At 37.2% G+C, this 18,006-nt stretch overlaps 1 protein-coding gene across 1 annotated transcript in view; it reads left to right on the forward strand.

Moving 5' to 3' along the window:
- The first annotated feature begins 269 nt into the window (after nucleotides 1-269).
- Nucleotides 270-18,006, forward strand: part of SPOPL (speckle type BTB/POZ protein like) — a 58,804-nt gene continuing 41,067 nt past the window's right edge. Inside the window, exon 1 of the mRNA XM_074335752.1 lies at nucleotides 270-522. The gene's annotated coding sequence lies outside the window, so the exon portion shown is untranslated. The remainder of the gene's footprint in view (nucleotides 523-18,006) is intronic.

The following is an 18,006-nucleotide window of genomic DNA, read 5'->3' on the forward strand; positions in this document are numbered from 1 at the left end:
TCCCCTCAAAGCGAGGTACGCGCTCGGCCTCCCCGGAGCGGCCCGGACCGGAGCCCCGCGCCTGGCGCCGGCAGCGGTGGCTACTTCCAAAACCCGGCGGCGGATCCGGGTCGGCCCGGAAGTGCCCGGCGCGGGAGGGAGTGAGGATGAGCCTCGCGAGCCGCCGCCGCCGCGCGCACGCGCCCTCGCGGGCTGGGGCTGGGGCTGGAGTCGCAACTCGGAAGCCGGAGCCCGGACGGGCCCCGGGCGGGGGGTGGGGGGGCTGCGCGGGGGCGGGAGCGGCCGCCCCTGGCGGCGGGTTTGTTTATCCCGGGGAAGAAGTTTAGGAGCGGGAGATAGGGAAGGAGGGCGGGTCGGGGAGGAGGGATGCGGTTCGGCGGAGGCGGCCGCCACAGGGACTCGCCGCCATCACCTCAGCCGTCGCGGCCGCCTCAGCCTCTGGCTCCTGGGGCCGCCGCAGCTGCCACCTCAGCCGGAGAGGAGCCGCGGCCGGGACTGCCCGCCGCAGTTCCGCACGTACGGGTAGGTGCCCCTCCCCCGCCGGGGTCCTTGCCGCAGCCCTGGCCGTTCCCCCCCCCCCCCACACCCCCCCACACCCCCCCACACCCAGACTCGCTTGCGTCGGAGCCGGGCGGCCTCCTCCGCGCTCACCGCGCCCCCATCCCATTTCGTTCGGGAACCCGGCTCCGGCGGCTCGCCTGCTCTGGTCTCGGATTGCCTTCCGCCCCCGCCCCCCAGTCCCACCCTCCGCCCCCCGGACCGCCCTCGCCTGGAGTCTCTACTTCCCCTGGGGGCGCTTCCCTCCCCCCCCACCATTGATATCCCAGCCTCCACCTACCAGGATACCCCCCTGACTTGCATCCGAAGCCTCGCCCTGTTTCCTTTTCAGTCTCCCTCTGTACCTGTATACCTCCATGCCCGCCTATTTATACCTTGTCTCTTCTTCCCTCCCTGAGTACTGCCCAAAGTGGGAAACTGCCTCACCCCCGCACCTAGCATCCATATCCATACCGCCTATTTCAAACATACTCGAAATTGTCATCCGTGTTAGCCCATTTTTAGGGTAAATTCTCAACTCCCCAGACAGACATCTAGTACCTCCACCTCGGTGGTCATGCCCTCCACCTCCCTACCTCCAAGCACAAATTGCCCACGCAAATTCTCATTCACCAAGGTACATCAAGCCAACTTTGTGGTGCGGAATCCAAGACTCGATTTCCCCCCATTCTGGTTCCTTCTGCTGTCATTTCTCCTAATTGCTTGAATCTATGTACTCGTGTAGTGAATCACGTAAAAAGAAGAGGATGGCATCTCCCCCAAAGTAGATCCAGTAGAAATGAGATTCACCCATTTGCTTATCCCAACTTTTGGCTTCTTTCTCTGTGAATAGTGACATTCAGCCATACTTTTGATGTTTTGTCTATAGTCCTGGGCCTGGATTGTTCCATTATAATACTCGTGTTCCCAGTTTTTCCTTACAATTGAATCGACTGTTTTTCTTAGACTGGAAACTTAAGTAATTAAAGGTTCATGCCTTGGAAAATTACATCTCTTTTGCCATAATGGGAATAGTTGAATATTTCAAATTATCATCCTGGTATTCTTGAGAGAAATGGTGCCTGGTGTTTAAGAGCTCAGACTGTAGCCGAACTGCCATGATCTAAACATCAGCCTTGCCATCTACCAGCTCTGGTCTTGGACAAGATCTCCCTGTGCCTTTATTCTTAGAACTGTAAAATTGAGATACTGATATACTTCATAAGAACGTGGTGATAATTGCATAACTTAATGCAGGTAAAGTGCAACAGTGCCTGGCACATGGTAAGCGTCAAGCAAATGTTCATTATCTCTTGACTTGATTTGGCTATTGGTATATTAATTTTGAGAGAGTAAGGTGGCAATCAGAAGCTACCTTTTTGCTCTTTTTCATTTAACACCCTTTTTGATGTAGATATGATTCATATTTTGTTACTGTATAAGTTAATTCCTTCTGGTATGAAAAATACAGAGTTTTAGTTCCCTATTTTCAGGTAAGTTACGAGACTACAAGCAGGTCAGTCCCAATTTCAGTTGTCTGGAAATTTTAAATTTCTATCTTTGTTTTGAGATTAAATAAAGTTGAAAGTATAGTAGATTTATCATACTGGAAAATGAGGATTTTACAGATACTATAATTTTACAGATTAAATACTCAAAACTGGTGGTATTCTTCACACCCATATGTCCTTTATGTTGAATTGCTGGTCAATATGGAGCTTTGTCTTCATTCAGAATACTAGTGGCTTTTCTCTCTTAACATGTTACGTTTGTTCACATAACCATACCTTGATGTTTCCCAAATTTTGCTCACTCTAAAACTGACAATTTTTGTCATATTTGCTTATCTCCTATGCATTATTATTTTCTTAATATATATTTTTGAAACAACTCACTTAAACAATCCAAATAGGTACTGTTTAATGTGGTTACAAATAGCAAAATTTTGGTATCACAATTTACTGTCCTAATTACATGTAAAATTATGTGCATATGCAACTATCAGAATAAAGATCTTTGCTCATGTATAGCCTAAATGTTTGCTCATTAATAGCTTTTTGTGTCAACAGAATGTACTCCAAACTTCCGGTGACACTGCTTTTGCTTATGCTATTTCCTGGTCTAGAATAACCTTTGCCCTTTCTCCTGCATATCCAAATTTACCTATCTTCCTTCCATCTCTTACTATATTCACATAGTTCCTGCCAACATTGTTTTTTATTTTTGTTTCTTGGCTCTCCTACTTTCTGTATTGTGTATTTTTGGCTTTTAATAGTACAGGCAGCTCCGGTTCAAGAAAAATGACTCCCCTAGAATCAGACTTTTAAAACTTAGGGGAACTTTGAAGGGGTGGAATAAAATTGACATTTTGCATCTACTCTGTACTAAGCACTATTCCTTTGGTTTTGTCAATACTCATTATTTCCAAAAATATTTAATGAACACCTACTTTGTGCCAGCCCTTGCGGATACACAAGAGCAGCCCTTCTCAACTGGGGTCTCAGTGAGTATCAAGCCCTAATTCTCTAAGGCATCCAAGGTATGCAGTGAATTAACTCCACTCCTATGCACCTAAAATGGTACTAGCTTTGTACCAGCCCTGAGAGAGAGAACTGAGGAAATAGTCACTTAGTTCAGTTACTGTAGTATTTAATTCCTACAGAACCTTGGTTGACAAAAGCTTCATCAGACAATAATACAGACTCTATTCTTGTGTAATTTATATTTTAGTGGCACTGATAGACAAAAAGGAAATAAACAGATAAAATTATTGTATAAGAGAGCACTGGTAATATTAAAGATAATGATAATCACTAACACTTATAAAACACTGTGCCCAGCACTGTTTCAAATGACTTATATATATTAACTTGTTTAAACTTCATAACAGTCCTTTAAAGAAGGCTTCATTGTATCTCCATTTCACAAATGAGGAACCTGAGAAACAGAGATTACTTAACTTCCACAAAATCATTTAGCTAAATAAGCAGTGGAGCCAGGAAATATGGTTTCACAGTCTTATCACCTTTTGTTGGCTCTCAGATCTTCCAATTTCTTGTTGGTTACCTAAGACAAGGTTCTCCACCTTTCTGAAAAATCCTCTCTCGCTCTCCCTTTCTCTCTCTTTCTTTTGTTAAATCGCAAAAGTTTCCCTGTCTTTACGTTGTTTAGGGAAGTAAAAAAAGTGAACTTTGTGTAGGGCACCTGGTACACAGACTTATCCCAAGTCTTATTTATGTATGACTAGATACTGAAGTCATTAAAATGTGGTGTTCCTGCCCACTCTTTTGTTTCCTGTCTTAGATTTATTATTTAGGAAAAGTTTGTTGAACTGATCTATGCCAGACACTGTGCTAGGCTCTGCTGACACATGCTAATGGAAAGAGTGTACCTGTCTGTATTCATGGAGGCAAAAGTCTGTTGGGGAATAAAAAAACTAAACAATTACAAAAACAATAATTTCAGTTATGGTAACTGCTACAAAGGAAAATTATTGTAAGCAGTGAAAGCCCACTAATGTATCAGTGAATAGTTCTCTAAAAAAGGACTTTGAGCCTGAAACCTGAAGGATGAACTGGAGTTACCCAAGGGATGGTGATTTCAGCTTTCTGGAACTGAAAAGTCTTGTAGGGGCTGGACCTTAGCACATGCACCTGGGTGATATAAAACGAGACTGTAATAGATCACAATGGTCAATCATTGCTAAGCATTTTGTACTTAATCCTAAGAGCAATGGGAAACCACTGGAGAATGTTAAACGGCTGAATAAGTTACTTACATTTTGTTTTAAAAACATCACTTGGCTGCTCTGTGGAGGACGAATTGGAGAGAGAGAGAGGCATAAATCCTGGGAGACCAGTTAGCCCAGTGCTTCTCAAACTCATCTGTGGTGAAGGACGTGTTTTGTTTTAGCTTCTAATCTGTACTGTTCTTTAGTAACACAATAAAATGGATGTTGTGGAAGTGTCAAATTGCGATAAAAATTTCTAAATGCTTCCTCTCTGTTTCTGTATTTATCTTATCTCAGACCAGTAGCAATAGTTCGTGGACCAGTATTGGTCCACAGACCATACTGAGTAGTATTGAGTTCAGCTATTATAGTAACTTAGGCAAGAGATAATGGAATCTTTGTCCAGGATGGCAGTGATAGAGAAAAGCAGGTGGATTTGACAAATATTTGGAAAGTAAAATTGATAGGATTGGGTGATGAATTAGATTCGGAGATCCAGAGAGAAGAGAAGTCTGATTTCCAGAGTTAGTGGTTCTTGTGTCTAACATGGGGAGTACTGGGGGAAGAACAGTTTTTTGTTAGTTTCTGGGAAGGCAGGGAGTATTGATCATAATGCAGTTGGGAATAGTCAGTATATTGCTTGTAATTGATGTCTTAGTGTGGGATGAGGTTGCCTAAGGAGACTGTATATAGAGAGAAGATATAGGGACATAGTCCCCTATAAATCTTCAACATTTAAACATTGGAAAAAGAAATGAAGCAAAGGAGACTGAGAAGGTGTAGCCAAAGGTTGGAGGAAATTTTCCTGGTCATTACTGAGGCTACCAGTAAGGCGAGAGACTGTAAAAGGAGGGAGTGGCTAATCAATGTTGAATGAAACTGAGAAATCAAGTAAGTTGGGAACTACAAAATATACATTGTATTTAACAACCTGAAGGAAATTATGTATGTCTCAATAAGTCCATCCATAAATTACTTGATGAATTTTGTTTTAATCTGCCAAAGCAACAATCCTAAATTTAGAGTAAAATTATCATATCTGTATCATGAGCCATATCTTCCTTCCTGAGCTCAGACCCATGTTTCTGTTTGTCACCATCTGGATGTTCTATAAGCATCTTAAACTCTATTTCTGTAACTCATTCATTCACAACACAGTCCAACAGAATATGTTATTTTAAGTACTATTTATCCGGCATTGAATACTAGACTTTTAGGAATACAATTAGACCTCAGAGACTAGGGGCAATGGACAATTCAATACTGTTGTTATAGTATGATTAGAGCTGTCAGCAGTTTATTCAGGTTGCCTTGGAAGCACAGAGAAGGGGCATCAGCGAAGGCTTTCTAAGGAAAATGACACTTGGGCAGAGTGTTTCTGAAAGACAAGTGGAGTGGTGGAGAAGGCAATACAGTGGTAGAGGAGGCTAAGGAAATTATATTTAAGTAGTATTTTGAAAGCATGCGAAGGCAAGAGCAAGGAATTGTGGCTCTAGCATACGGGTGGTAGGTTAGGTTGGCCATGCCATTCAGAAGTTTTTCTCTTGAATTAATACCTCTTTCTGTTTGCTGTTTGATTAATATCACCACCCGTGTCGTCACCAAACATGGAACTATCTCTGAATACCTTAAGAAATTAAAGATTGTCTTTGTTGTAGTATTTATTGTCCAAGGTAGTGTTTTATGTTTGCTGGTTAGCTTTATATTTTATATATTATACCTATACTTATCGAATCATTAAGTAACTGATAGTATAAATTAAATATTTCAGTTATGCTTTAGTGATTTTTTTTAATTAGATAAATTTTATACATATAACTTGTTATCAAATTTAGAGAGTTGAAAATGAAGGCCTGGGTAAGGATTGCTAAGAGTTTAGTAATAAACCTCAGGTAGATGGTCAATGATGGTGCTTTTGCGTTCAGTAGAATAAGAACAATCCCCTGGTACCTTAAATGCTATGTAAAGTAGTTGTCTAAACATCCTTGGACTTACCTCTTGCACCATAGAACACAGTCCATCTGCAGGGATTACTTTCTGAAGAATATTGTAGTTGGAAAATCTTAATTGGCAAGATCAAAGCCTCAAAGGAAATAGTGTGTTAGAAGGGGAAATGATGTTCTAATGGATTTTAAAAATGCAGTAAAGGTTCTAGAAGATACCTGCTTTAAAATAAAAGGGAGTGGGCTACATCAAAACTTGCTTCTGACATACTTTCTTGAGATTGTGTAAACGTGTTATTCTGCATGCTCTTTTTGTAACTTTAAAGTTTATTTTTGTTCTTAACTTGCTTTAATATTTTTTGCTCTTGCCTTTTCCCTGGTTTTTGTTTTTCTAAAATCTTACTACATTTTTGTGTAATATATGCTTTTCATATATTATTGTGGTTTTTACAGGCACTCTTTTCCAGGCTTTTTATTTATATAAATAAATAAGTAAAGCCCTTCTGTGATATTCTTCAGACCTGCCTACGTTTTCCAAAGGAGGACAGAATAATTATTAACATTGTATTCTGAATTGTGTTACATAACTATGTAAAACAACTTTTCGTAGGTTAAAGATAGCAGATTAAAAAAATTTGATCTACAAATATAAATTTGAATTACCTCAACTATGGTTGGGACAGGTTGTTTACATACCTGAAGTGAAAGAATGATGGAGATATAATTCATCTCTGCAATATGAATGTGCTTAGAAAGTACCGCCTTCCCCCCAAACTCCTTTGGGGTTGTCATATTTGCTTTCATCCTTTATTAAATACATGAATAAAAATAATTGGGAATAACAATTCAAAACAAAAAAAGGTTTTCGCTCATATTAGATAAAGCGAGATCTCAAAGGTTGTACTATAACTGAAAAGTAGTGTGGTGCTTTTTTAATATTGTTTGAGATTTGTTAACTAAGAAGATAAAATTGTTTCCTGTGTGGGTATGTTTTCTGAAGCAAATTTAAGGTTTTCCTTGTGTAAAATTCAGTTGTACTTCTCCTTTCCTGTGTTGCCCATCCCCACCCCCATAATTAAGTGATTTTTAAGGTAGAGTGCAGTTGTCTTATGGCATTTGTTTTCATTGTAATTTGGATACAATTTCTGATGTTTTAGTGGGAAATTCCCCTGAAAGGTAAATAGTTCTCATCCTATAAAACGAAAACAAAAAAAACAAACACAAAGTATTAGTGAATATAAATTCATCCTGAAATTGTCAAGGCTAGTATCAGTATCAGCACAGGAAACTATCAAATAGGTACATGAATTTTATTTAGCTAAATTTTTTTGGTGGCGACTCTTAGGATCATTTAAAACCTTTATTAGCCAGTTCTTCAACATGGCGGTTAAGTTTAATATGTCCAGTTTGGTAGAGAAGATCAAGTGGGGCGGGAGCACATATGAAATCGATTTGGTCATTTCTGATTCCATTCAGATTTATTTATTTATTTGTTTATTTATTTATTTGAAAACGTGAAAATACTTTTTCATGTGAGCATTTTATCAATGGCATTTGAGAACTGGCTTGAATCAGTATTTTGGAGGTATCTTGATTCATGCTTCACTGTTGGTATTTTTTTCCTCAGGTGTCTTATTGCCACTGTGTTGTCTGTCTGCCTCCCCTCACCCCAAATCCTTCATCAGAAAAGTTTCTTCATTAAATTGTATAAGGAAACCAGTATTTTTCTCCTAGCAGACTATAACCAGGATTATTTGAACTTGGGCCTGAGTAACTTGACAGTTTACTATAGTGTAAAGATACCATGACATGGAATTTCCTCGTAGATCATTTTGGTTTAAAGACAACTACTACCCTTTTTAAAGGTGCTTGTACCAGACAGTGTCAGTACTTTAGTTATTTTACCTCATTTACTTATTACTAACCTATGAGATGTGGATAATACTATAAGTTTTTAATTGCAGTTACCATCAATTACCAGATGAACCATTACTTTATGTACGAGAGAGAGAGAGAGAGAGAGAGAGAGAGAGAGAGAGACAGTGTGCGCGCACGCACTGTAAATAACAATTATAAAATACCATCAATTTCAGAAATGTTAAAATATGGAATAAAAATGGGTACCTTAGAATTAGTGAAATGTGGCATTTGTGCTGCCTCGCTTTATGGTTACCACCCAGTCTTCAAAATAGCTAACCTCCTAATATCAAGTAAAGTCAGGATAAATTTAGTTCTGCTTCATTTCAGAGCTCTCCAGGCAGCATAGCATAGAGGTTAAGAGTGTGCATGCAGACTGCTATTTCATAGCTTTAGCTTTGCTATTTTAGGCAAGTTGCTTAGCATCTCTGCCTCAATGTTCTCATCTGTATAATGGAAATCATAGTACCTATCTCCAGAGTTGTTATAAGAACTAAATGAGTTATATTTACATTTAGAATAATACTTTCCCCATAGTTAAGTGCTTTGTATAGATGTTGGTTAAATAAAAGCAGTAATGCAATTTTTGATCTAAGCTATATAAGTTGATGATGTACTTAAAAGGGAGGGAAAAGGGGCCTTGTCAAATGGTTCATTGATATTTTGTGCATACAATGAAGATTAAAGTATTTTATTGATTTGTCTCTTAAAGCTAATGTAAGATTGCAGTCTTGGCAAGTTTGATATCTAAATTGCATTTTTATTTTCATAAAAATGATACTTATAAAGGATCAGCTGAAATCTGCTTTTCTTTCACCTCTGTTACTACATTTAGTCATAATATCGATTGCGAATAAGATGGATGTCTTGAAAATAACCTGTAATATACTTAGGATTCCTGTCAATCTTACAAGGAATTCATTCAGAAATATTTTAAAGGGTTTCAGTATTAACCATGTATTTTTTTTTTTATTTTTTTTTAATTTGCAGGTGGCATTGCTATTTCATTCATACCATAAATGTTCAGAATCAGTTTTTTCCTTCATTCGCCCTGCTCCTCTTCCTTTCCCCATTTTGGATAATGGCATCACAACCAGCTGCTCAAACCAGGAACCTGGAAGTCAAACTTGCCTCATACCATTTCCCGCACCACATCAGTCTCTTTTCCACCTCTTTAATATTTCTTCAATCCTTCCTCAACTTCCAGTTTCACAAAACAGCTTCATAGAAGCATATACCTCTTCACTGGTTGAAGTATGAAGTTTGCTGTGGGTGCAGAGGCACGTTTATTTCAAGCTCTGCAGCAGGGAACAGGTGCTGGAGGTTGTAGTGTTGCAGTTTGGTAATGTTTGGAAAGGAATGGGCAGTAATTTCAGAATCAACATCCCACTCTATGGAGGAAAATTAATACTGAAGCAGTTTTTGTTTATTTTAATGGTTTTATGTGTATATGGTTTCATTGCTTCATATTGAGATTTAAAAATCTTGTCATATACACTGATAACAAAAATAGGTTAAGATCTTCCTTTGATCCTGATTTTTCTCTCATTCCTCATTCCCACTTTTGCCTTCTATCAGTTTGTTCTTTTTTTGTTTGTTTTGTGCTTACATCATTCATTTATTCCGCAAATATTTATTGACCAACTATTTTCTGTTTACCGTGGTAAATTGGAAATAGCCCTTGACCTGAAAGACTCACTATTTGGAATTTATTAATCCTGTCCAGTTATTGAGTTCTTAGGCACAGTGCTGAAATCTTTATATACACACTTCTTTTTTAAAATTAAAATTACTCCTTTATAAACAGATATTGGTTAATAGTATGTTTTGTTCTACTATATATACTTAAACACATTTTAACTCATCAAATGTTATGTGGCTTCAGAATGTTTTGAGTGGCTCTTACCCAGCCTCTTAAAATTAAAACCCATCAGGAAGTGTTCTACTTGGCAGTGTGTCATTGTTAATTTTAGAGGCTGAAAATGGATAGGCTTTCATCATCTTAGATTCAAATGGTCCATTCTTAGTTATCAACCAGCCAACTGAGTCCTTCAAAACTAACATCTTAAGGCCACAGACCCAATCCAGGTCTATATATCTTGAATTTGAGTTTTGGGGAAGTGGGGCATTAAGAACAGGACGCTGAAATCATAGAACTTTTTTAGTAATAACTTGCCATCTTCAGCCAGTATTTCCTGTTGGTCAAAGGACTGTTTTTAAAGAGGCACATAAATGTATCCAGTATTTTCTGGAGAGAACTGTGTTGTTAAAATTCTTTTCAAATTAGTATTTTTTCCTAAACAGGATTTAACTTTTATGTTCTGTTACCTTAATATAGCCTTCTTTGTTTTAATATAAAAATGTTTTAAATTAGCATGAGGGAAGATTCCAAAAAGTGTTCTGTCCCAATTTTAGGGTGGAAGTAACATGGCACTGGGAAGAGGATTTTTATTATAAATATGTAGGCATCAAGGATGTGTATTTATTAGATATTTATTTGCTTTTTTTTTTGTTTTAGTTAAACTTTTATTGAAATATAACATGTTCAAAGACATGCACATAGCAGCATACAGCATGTACACCTTTGTGTCTGGCTTCTTACCCTGAACATTTGTATGTGATCTGTCCATGTAGTTGTAGCAGGAGCTTATTCATTCTCATTGTTCTGTAATATTCTCTTCCATTGTATGACTACACATACACCATGATTTATCCATTCTACTGTTGGTGAACATCTAGGCTGCTTCCAGTTTTGAGCCACAATGAATAGTACCCCTATAGAGTACTCTTCTACATAACTTTTGGTACACATGAATACATTTCTGTGTAGCACATTCTGTACCTTGTAGTGAAGTTGTTGGTCTGTGGTGTGTGTTTATGTTTAGTTTTAGTATAAATTACACATTGTTTTCCAAAATGATTGCACCAGTTTATAGTTTAATCAGTAGTAAATGAGAGTTCTGCTTGTTCCACATACTCTGCAACATTTGCTTGATACTTGTCTCTTTTATTTGGCAATTCTAGTGAGTATAAAGTGGTCTTGCATTGTGGATAGCCTATTTTTTTCAAAATAAACATGATTCCATTTTCCCCACTCATACTTACACATCCCTCCCATGTGCACACCAACAGAAAGTACAATAGAGACATGCTTATTTACACAAAACCCGTTGGATTATACTGGTTGCCTTTTCAGTTGATAAGATGCAGACTATAAAACACATTTAAGTATAATTTAAGGAAAATGAGACCGTCATGAAAATTATAGCTTCACTGTATAGTTCACTGATTTTCAGACAAATGGTGCACTTCTGCCTATTACTAAACATGAGAAAGGTTTTAAGATTTTGCAAGCTGGTGAAAAGTTTCGTAGGCTCTTTTATTGAGTGAGTTTGCAACATTGGCCCACAGCTGTAATTACATAGTGCTGGAATGCACTTGCTGTTACTTGACTGTCTACCCAGATTGTAGGTTGTATTCATTCATTATTTTGTGAGGTTTTGCTACCTCTTGAATAAGGAAAATACTGCCTATACAGCAGAGCTTACTCAGTTTTCAAAACTTGAAAGTCAAATTGAGAAAAATTTACCATATGCCCACAATAAGCTGTGTATTGTTTTATATTTAATTTCTTGTTATTTATGGATTTTTTTCTTGTGTCACAAAAGGCAGTGTTGCTAATATGTATTCATTTTCAAATTGTATAGTGAAAATCAAGGATGCGAAAAATATTTCAGCCTGCGTATTCTTTCAGTATTAGGATTACGGTTAGTCTCTTTTCATTCTTCAATGAATGTCGATCATGTTAGAATCATATGTGGGGAAGCACCATTCTTGTACATTTTGGGCATCGTAATTCATTGTTAACTTCTATGTAAACACACATATAGAGTCATAACTGCAGATAAGCCCATAGATTTTCCTTTTTAACCTTTTATATGCCTTTTTGTAGCTAATATTTTTATATCTTACTTCATTTATTATTGCCGCAAAGTACAACTGCAAGGTAGAACAGTTGTTTGATAAATACTTGTGCTCTACATATTCACATGCAATTACTGATTTTTACTAGTTATAAGAACCTTGGGGGTGGGGGCAACTACCTTGGAATTCCTGGCTCATCATCAGAGGAGCTGAGATCGCATTCATGTCTGTAAAGTGCTCCTGTGAGGTACGAGAAGAACTCAGTTTATTTTGCAAAACATTTCCTTGTTAGAGAGGTAGGATTAGTAGGTGGATGGCAATAGATTCCTTATTAAGTCTAGTTTGACCACATGTTAACTTCATTTCAGAAAAGACTGGATTAAAATCCAGGGTCTCCTCACACATTGCTCTTCCTGGATCATATTCCTTTAATGACAGTTTTGGGGCAGGGATCTCCATGATTGGACATGGGCTAGACACAAACAATTAGAAGCAACTAATTTTGGTCTTAGGTGATGATGGTAAGAGAGAGGTTTGATGCCACTGCTCTTAATGTTTGGTACCAGCCTGTTGTTTCATGTTCTTTGGTGCAGCTTGAAAGATTCACGAAGTCACAAGGATGTTAGTAGGTGCTATCAGTGGGAAATTACAGGTTTGTGAGCGGAAATAGTGGCTGGGCAACCCTGCTATAGAATGTGTAGAGCAGCACTGTTTACTAAAGCTTTGTGCGGTAATGGAAATGTTCTATAAGTTCCACTTTCCATTTTCATAGACACTAGCCACTTGTGTCTACTGAGTACTTAAAATGAGTCTAGTACAATTAAGAAACTGAATTTTTAATTTATTTTATTATTTGGTAAGACTTATTTTGCAACAAATCATTTTGACAACAATTAGTTAAAAAACAAGTATGTGTTTAATGAAAGCATACACTTAAGAAGTTGCTATTTTGTTTTTTTAAGATTTTTGTATACCATTGCCCAGCAGCCAAAATAAAGGAGCAGACAGTGGGTGGTTAGATTGATATGGAGTGAAGGAGGGTTTACAGAATGGTTGTGGTTAAAAAAAAAAAAAAGTGAATTGTTAAGCATGCTTGCTAGAGAGTGTTTGAAATGATGCATTGTGGATTTTGATTCTGATAAGGAAGGGAAGCTGTATGGGGATAATGACTTAAGAATGAGAAGGGCTAAATGAAGTGTTGATAATAAGTATTAAGGATTAAATTGATAACAGGAATAAGTTCTGTTATAAAAATGATATACTGAGGTTTATTTTCATAGTTGGTTAAGCTATTCCAGGTAATACGTTCCAAGTCAGAATCTTTGGGGAAAAATTGCTAAAATGTTAAGTGGATGAGATCATTCAGGAAGGTAAGGAACTTTGCTGGTTGGTCAGAATCCACAGACGTGAAGTTATCCAAGGTGATGGCAGGAATAGTGAAGAAGGCAATGGAGACAAGTGCGAAAGTCCTCCATAAAGGAGCGTAACTGGAAGAGGGGAGTAGATCAAAGCACAGGCGAAGCTGGTAAGAGAATATATTAATAATATTGGACTCATGAAATTGCCACTTTTGGAAGTGTGGAAAAGTAGTCTGGGAGAACAATGAAGAGTTGGAAGAACTCTACTTCAACTTTTTTTCCCTAAATCCTTCACAGGTGTAAGGACAGTATTATTTTAGTAATTCTACTTTAGGTGCTTATCTTTGTTTCTCCAGTGCCTGAATTATTTAGGTACCTAATAAATGTTTGTTCAGTAAATGCTAGAGTGAAATTCTTTCAGTGTCCTGGAATTCTAGAACAAAGAGTATTGCTTAGAGACTTTAAAAAAGTGATTTGAAAATTAGTAAAAGGAACTGTTACTTTAACACAATTGTATTTTCAAAGTATAGATTAATTACCCCAATTTTAATTAGACATATTTGTATTTGAAAAGGTAATACAGGAAATGAATTATATAACATTTTACATAAATTGGTGGATAGTAGTTTCATAACGGGTAGCTAGGATATTTGGGGATTGTTGATCTTTACAGGTTGACAAGAAGTTATTGCAAAATTGATGCATATCTTTCAGACCTTTCAACGATTATTACAGCTCTAATCTCCATAACTCCTTATTTTGTTGTTCCATTTCATTGGCACATTAGGCTCTTGAGGGAGGTATTGTAGCACATTAATTTTGGGCAAGATAGATAAAGAAGTCTTCAGTAATTTAAGGTAAAATTTTTAGCCATTGCTAAATGAGCAGGAGATGAAGAATGAAAGTGAGAGACTCAATAATTCTGTAAAAGTAAAACTATGGGGTCAAAAGGTTTAAACAAATGGTTACCCATATTTTCCTAAAAAGATTTTGGGGGAGAGTAGGAGAAAGGAGAGGGAAAGAATATTGCTTTTATATTGCGGATGAATGCTTTAGGACTCAGTAAATTTGAAAAATGCCCGGGGTTAATAGTGGATCCAGATGGCAACAAACTGTGTAGACACTACTGTAAGTATATTACAGACACTACTATAAGTGTGTATCTCCTGTAATACTATCATCTTTCTGAGTAAGGAATTATTCCCTTTCTGAAGATGAGGAAGCTAAAGGCCACAAAAGGAAAGTAACTTGTTCAAGGGTTATGAAACTTAATATATATATGTATATATGCATACGTGTGTGTGTACACACACACACACACACACAGCGTACAAAAAATGTATACACATTTTAAGAAAGGAAAAACTTAAAATTGTCATACTCAATATACACTGATAACAAAAGATGAATACAAGTCGTGTATACATTTGTTTTTTTGGCACCCCGGTATATATATGTTTAAATTTGTATTGTTATATACACAGATCTTACAGGTACATTTCAATAGTTTTAACAGATGTGTTCATCTGTATTACAACAGCCCAATCAAGATATAGATCATATCTGTTACTCCAGAAAGTTCCTTGAAGGTTACCCAATTCCTTCGAGAAGTTTTGGACATCAGTCTGACCCTTTCCAACTCTACCTCCACATTCCTTGCATTAAAAGGGAGATGGAAGTTGAATTTATTTTATCATTTGTATTTTTAACTAACAAGAATTCTTTCTTGTTTTCTGACCACCTTTTCAAAGTAGCTTGTTCTTGTTTTATTCAAGTATATGTTTATGAGAAAAAAAATTAAGTGTACCATTCTGTTCCCTGAATTATTTTCATTTCTACTAGGATTATTTCGTTTGTTTTATATTTTTGGATCTTTTCGCAAATATCTGTTGTCTTTGGTTTTCCATTAATGTTTTGAGATGAACAAGTAAGTTGATGAGTAACGGTATCTGACTGATAGGTTTTCTTCCTGAAGTTGTTAGGTCTGTTTCCTGGCAGGCCTCTCCCCTGAAAAAGGAAGACTGTGAATGTGTTCAGTGTAGGTGGGCAGTGTCTCAACAATGACCTGTAGGTTGTGTGTGTAAGTTGCGAACGTGTACACATGTCAGAGTAAGGAGGGCTTTATTTTGTGTGGTAGAGTGCTTTAGTATTTAATGTCTGTTAGGAATGATCTCTTCTCTCACCACCTTGTCCCTGATGTCTGTTATGATACTCAAGTTAACTCCAATCTCTACTTTGTTTGTCTCTCAGTCACTGACACTCTCATAAGGAATGTGCCCAGACAAGTGGCCTGCTTCCTTTAGAGGGCAAGTCTTGGGCTTTGGCATGATGGTAAAACCCACAACTGCCAGCCTTGGGAAAGGGGAGGGCTCTACCTTTCTCAGCTAGCCCAAACACTGTTTCCAAAATAATTAACCTGGGGAATGTCATTGTCCTTTTCCTGCTGTTTGTATTTGATGAAGGGATGGTTCTTATCTGGGCCTCCTTGAAAGAACTGTGAATACTTCTAGTGTCTTGGATTGTGATTTTTCTCTCTTCATTTCTCTGCTAATTTGTTCCCATCTAATTGATTTCTCTACTAATTTGTTCTCATTTATCTGCCTTGAATTTCTCAAAATTTCTGTTACACTAACATTACCGTTTCTTACTTTCCAGCCTTATTATGCCTTCATTCTTTTGTAAAACTGTTTTGTCATCTCACTGGTATGTTGAAAAGTAAAAGAGACAGATAAATGTGCTCGCTTCACTGCCTTGAGCCATGGCCTGTTTTCAAAATTCCATCTTGGGTGCAATATCTGATGTAGTTATCTAGAAATTAGAAAATTGATGGAAAGCTATATAACTGTCACATAAGTTTGGGAGAGGATTTGAATCCCTTTGTGGGTTTTTTAAACCAGACGTCTTTTTTTTTTCCCTGTTACTAATGTGCTGAAAAGGATGTCCTTAAGAACTTATATGTTGGTAGTGTAAATTTAGGCTGAAATCCAGGCAGGTCTTACCAAATCTTAGTGTTATAATTTTGGGCAGGTGATATAGCCTTTTTGTACTCAGGTTTGCATCTATATATAACATTGGCAGAGGCAGTTATTACCTTCTTCATAGAGTTATTTTAGGAATCAAATCAGATAAATACTTAAGCCTGGCATATAAAAAGTCATTAAAAAATAATCTATTCTTGGTATTATTAAATTGCTTCTATTCAGGAAAATGTTAGTTATGAATTTTGATAGCTCTTTCCTTACAGAACAGGTAAGTTCTCCAAAGGCTTTGAAGTAGTTTATCATAAAATAAAATCTCACAGTGATTCTCTTTGTAATACTGAAGGTGCATTTGCAGAGGAAAATCCTCCTGCTATGTGAGTTGAAAACTTGGTGAAGAAATTTGTTGGTGGTTTGTTGGAGTCAGTAGCAAGCATACTTGCAGGGGTTTGGCTACTAGAGATTGTTGTTCCCTTATTAGGAAGCGCTGACTGGAGTAGTATAGCTCTTTGCATAATTGGGCTCTCAGAAAGCCAGTAAATAACACTCATCTCATTGTATCATTTCTGTGTGTGCACTTCTGTAAAGCTGTGATAAATATGATGTATACTTTTATGGTCTTTTTAAAAGACCATGTAGCACCCTACCATCACCACCCCGCTTCTCCTACTGGGATCTCAAACTCCGAAGTTGTCCCAAAACCCAACTTCTTACTGTCTTTTACATGAATTCCCTGCGTTACTGAACTAAGTCTGTTTTCTAAACTACAAATCTTGATATCCATAATTCATCAAAATCTTGTCACTTGGACCTCTGCTAGTCTGACTTCTTATATCATAAGTTAGTTTTACCTGTTTTAAAACTTTGTCTGAATGGAATCATACAGCATGTCTGCATTTTTTGGCTTAACATTATGTCTAAGATATATCCATCTTGCATGTTTTAATAGATTGTTCATTCTCGTGGCTGTATAGTATTTCATTATATAACTGTGTCACAATTTATCCATTATATTGTTGATGGACATTTGTGTAGTTTTTCGTTTTTGGTTATCACAAGTACTTTATTGCTTTATTTTCATGTTTATATATGGAGTCCCTCTATGAACATTCTTATACACACCTTTTGTACAAATTATATTCTTGTACATGTGAATGTATGCTATTGGATATATACCCAGGAGTGGAATTGATGGGTTGTATCCATTTGTTTGGCTTTAATAGATACTGCAAATAGTTTTCCAAAGTGGCTATACTAATTTATACTTTCACTATTAGTGTAATTTTTATTCACTTCTCAATATCTGTCAACATTTATTTTATTGTTTTTTGTTGTTTTTTTAATTTTAATTTTAGCTATTGTGTTGTGTGAGTAGTGGCATCACATTTTTGTCTTAATATGTTTGCCTAAAGACTGATGAATACCTTTTCATATGTTAAGTGACCTTTTGGATGTCCTCTTTTTTACTTTTTATGTTAGTCTTCGGCCAAATTTATGTTAGTCTTTGGCCAAATCTGTTGGATTGCCTGCATGTTTTATAGTAATTTGCAGGAATTCTATTTGTATTTTAGATATAAGTCCTGTGTTGGATACCTGTATTGCAAATTTCTTCTACCTTG

This window comes from Rhinolophus sinicus, linkage group LG01 (genome assembly GCF_036562045.2).
Source record: "Rhinolophus sinicus isolate RSC01 linkage group LG01, ASM3656204v1, whole genome shotgun sequence".
Taxonomy (NCBI): domain Eukaryota; kingdom Metazoa; phylum Chordata; class Mammalia; order Chiroptera; family Rhinolophidae; genus Rhinolophus; species Rhinolophus sinicus.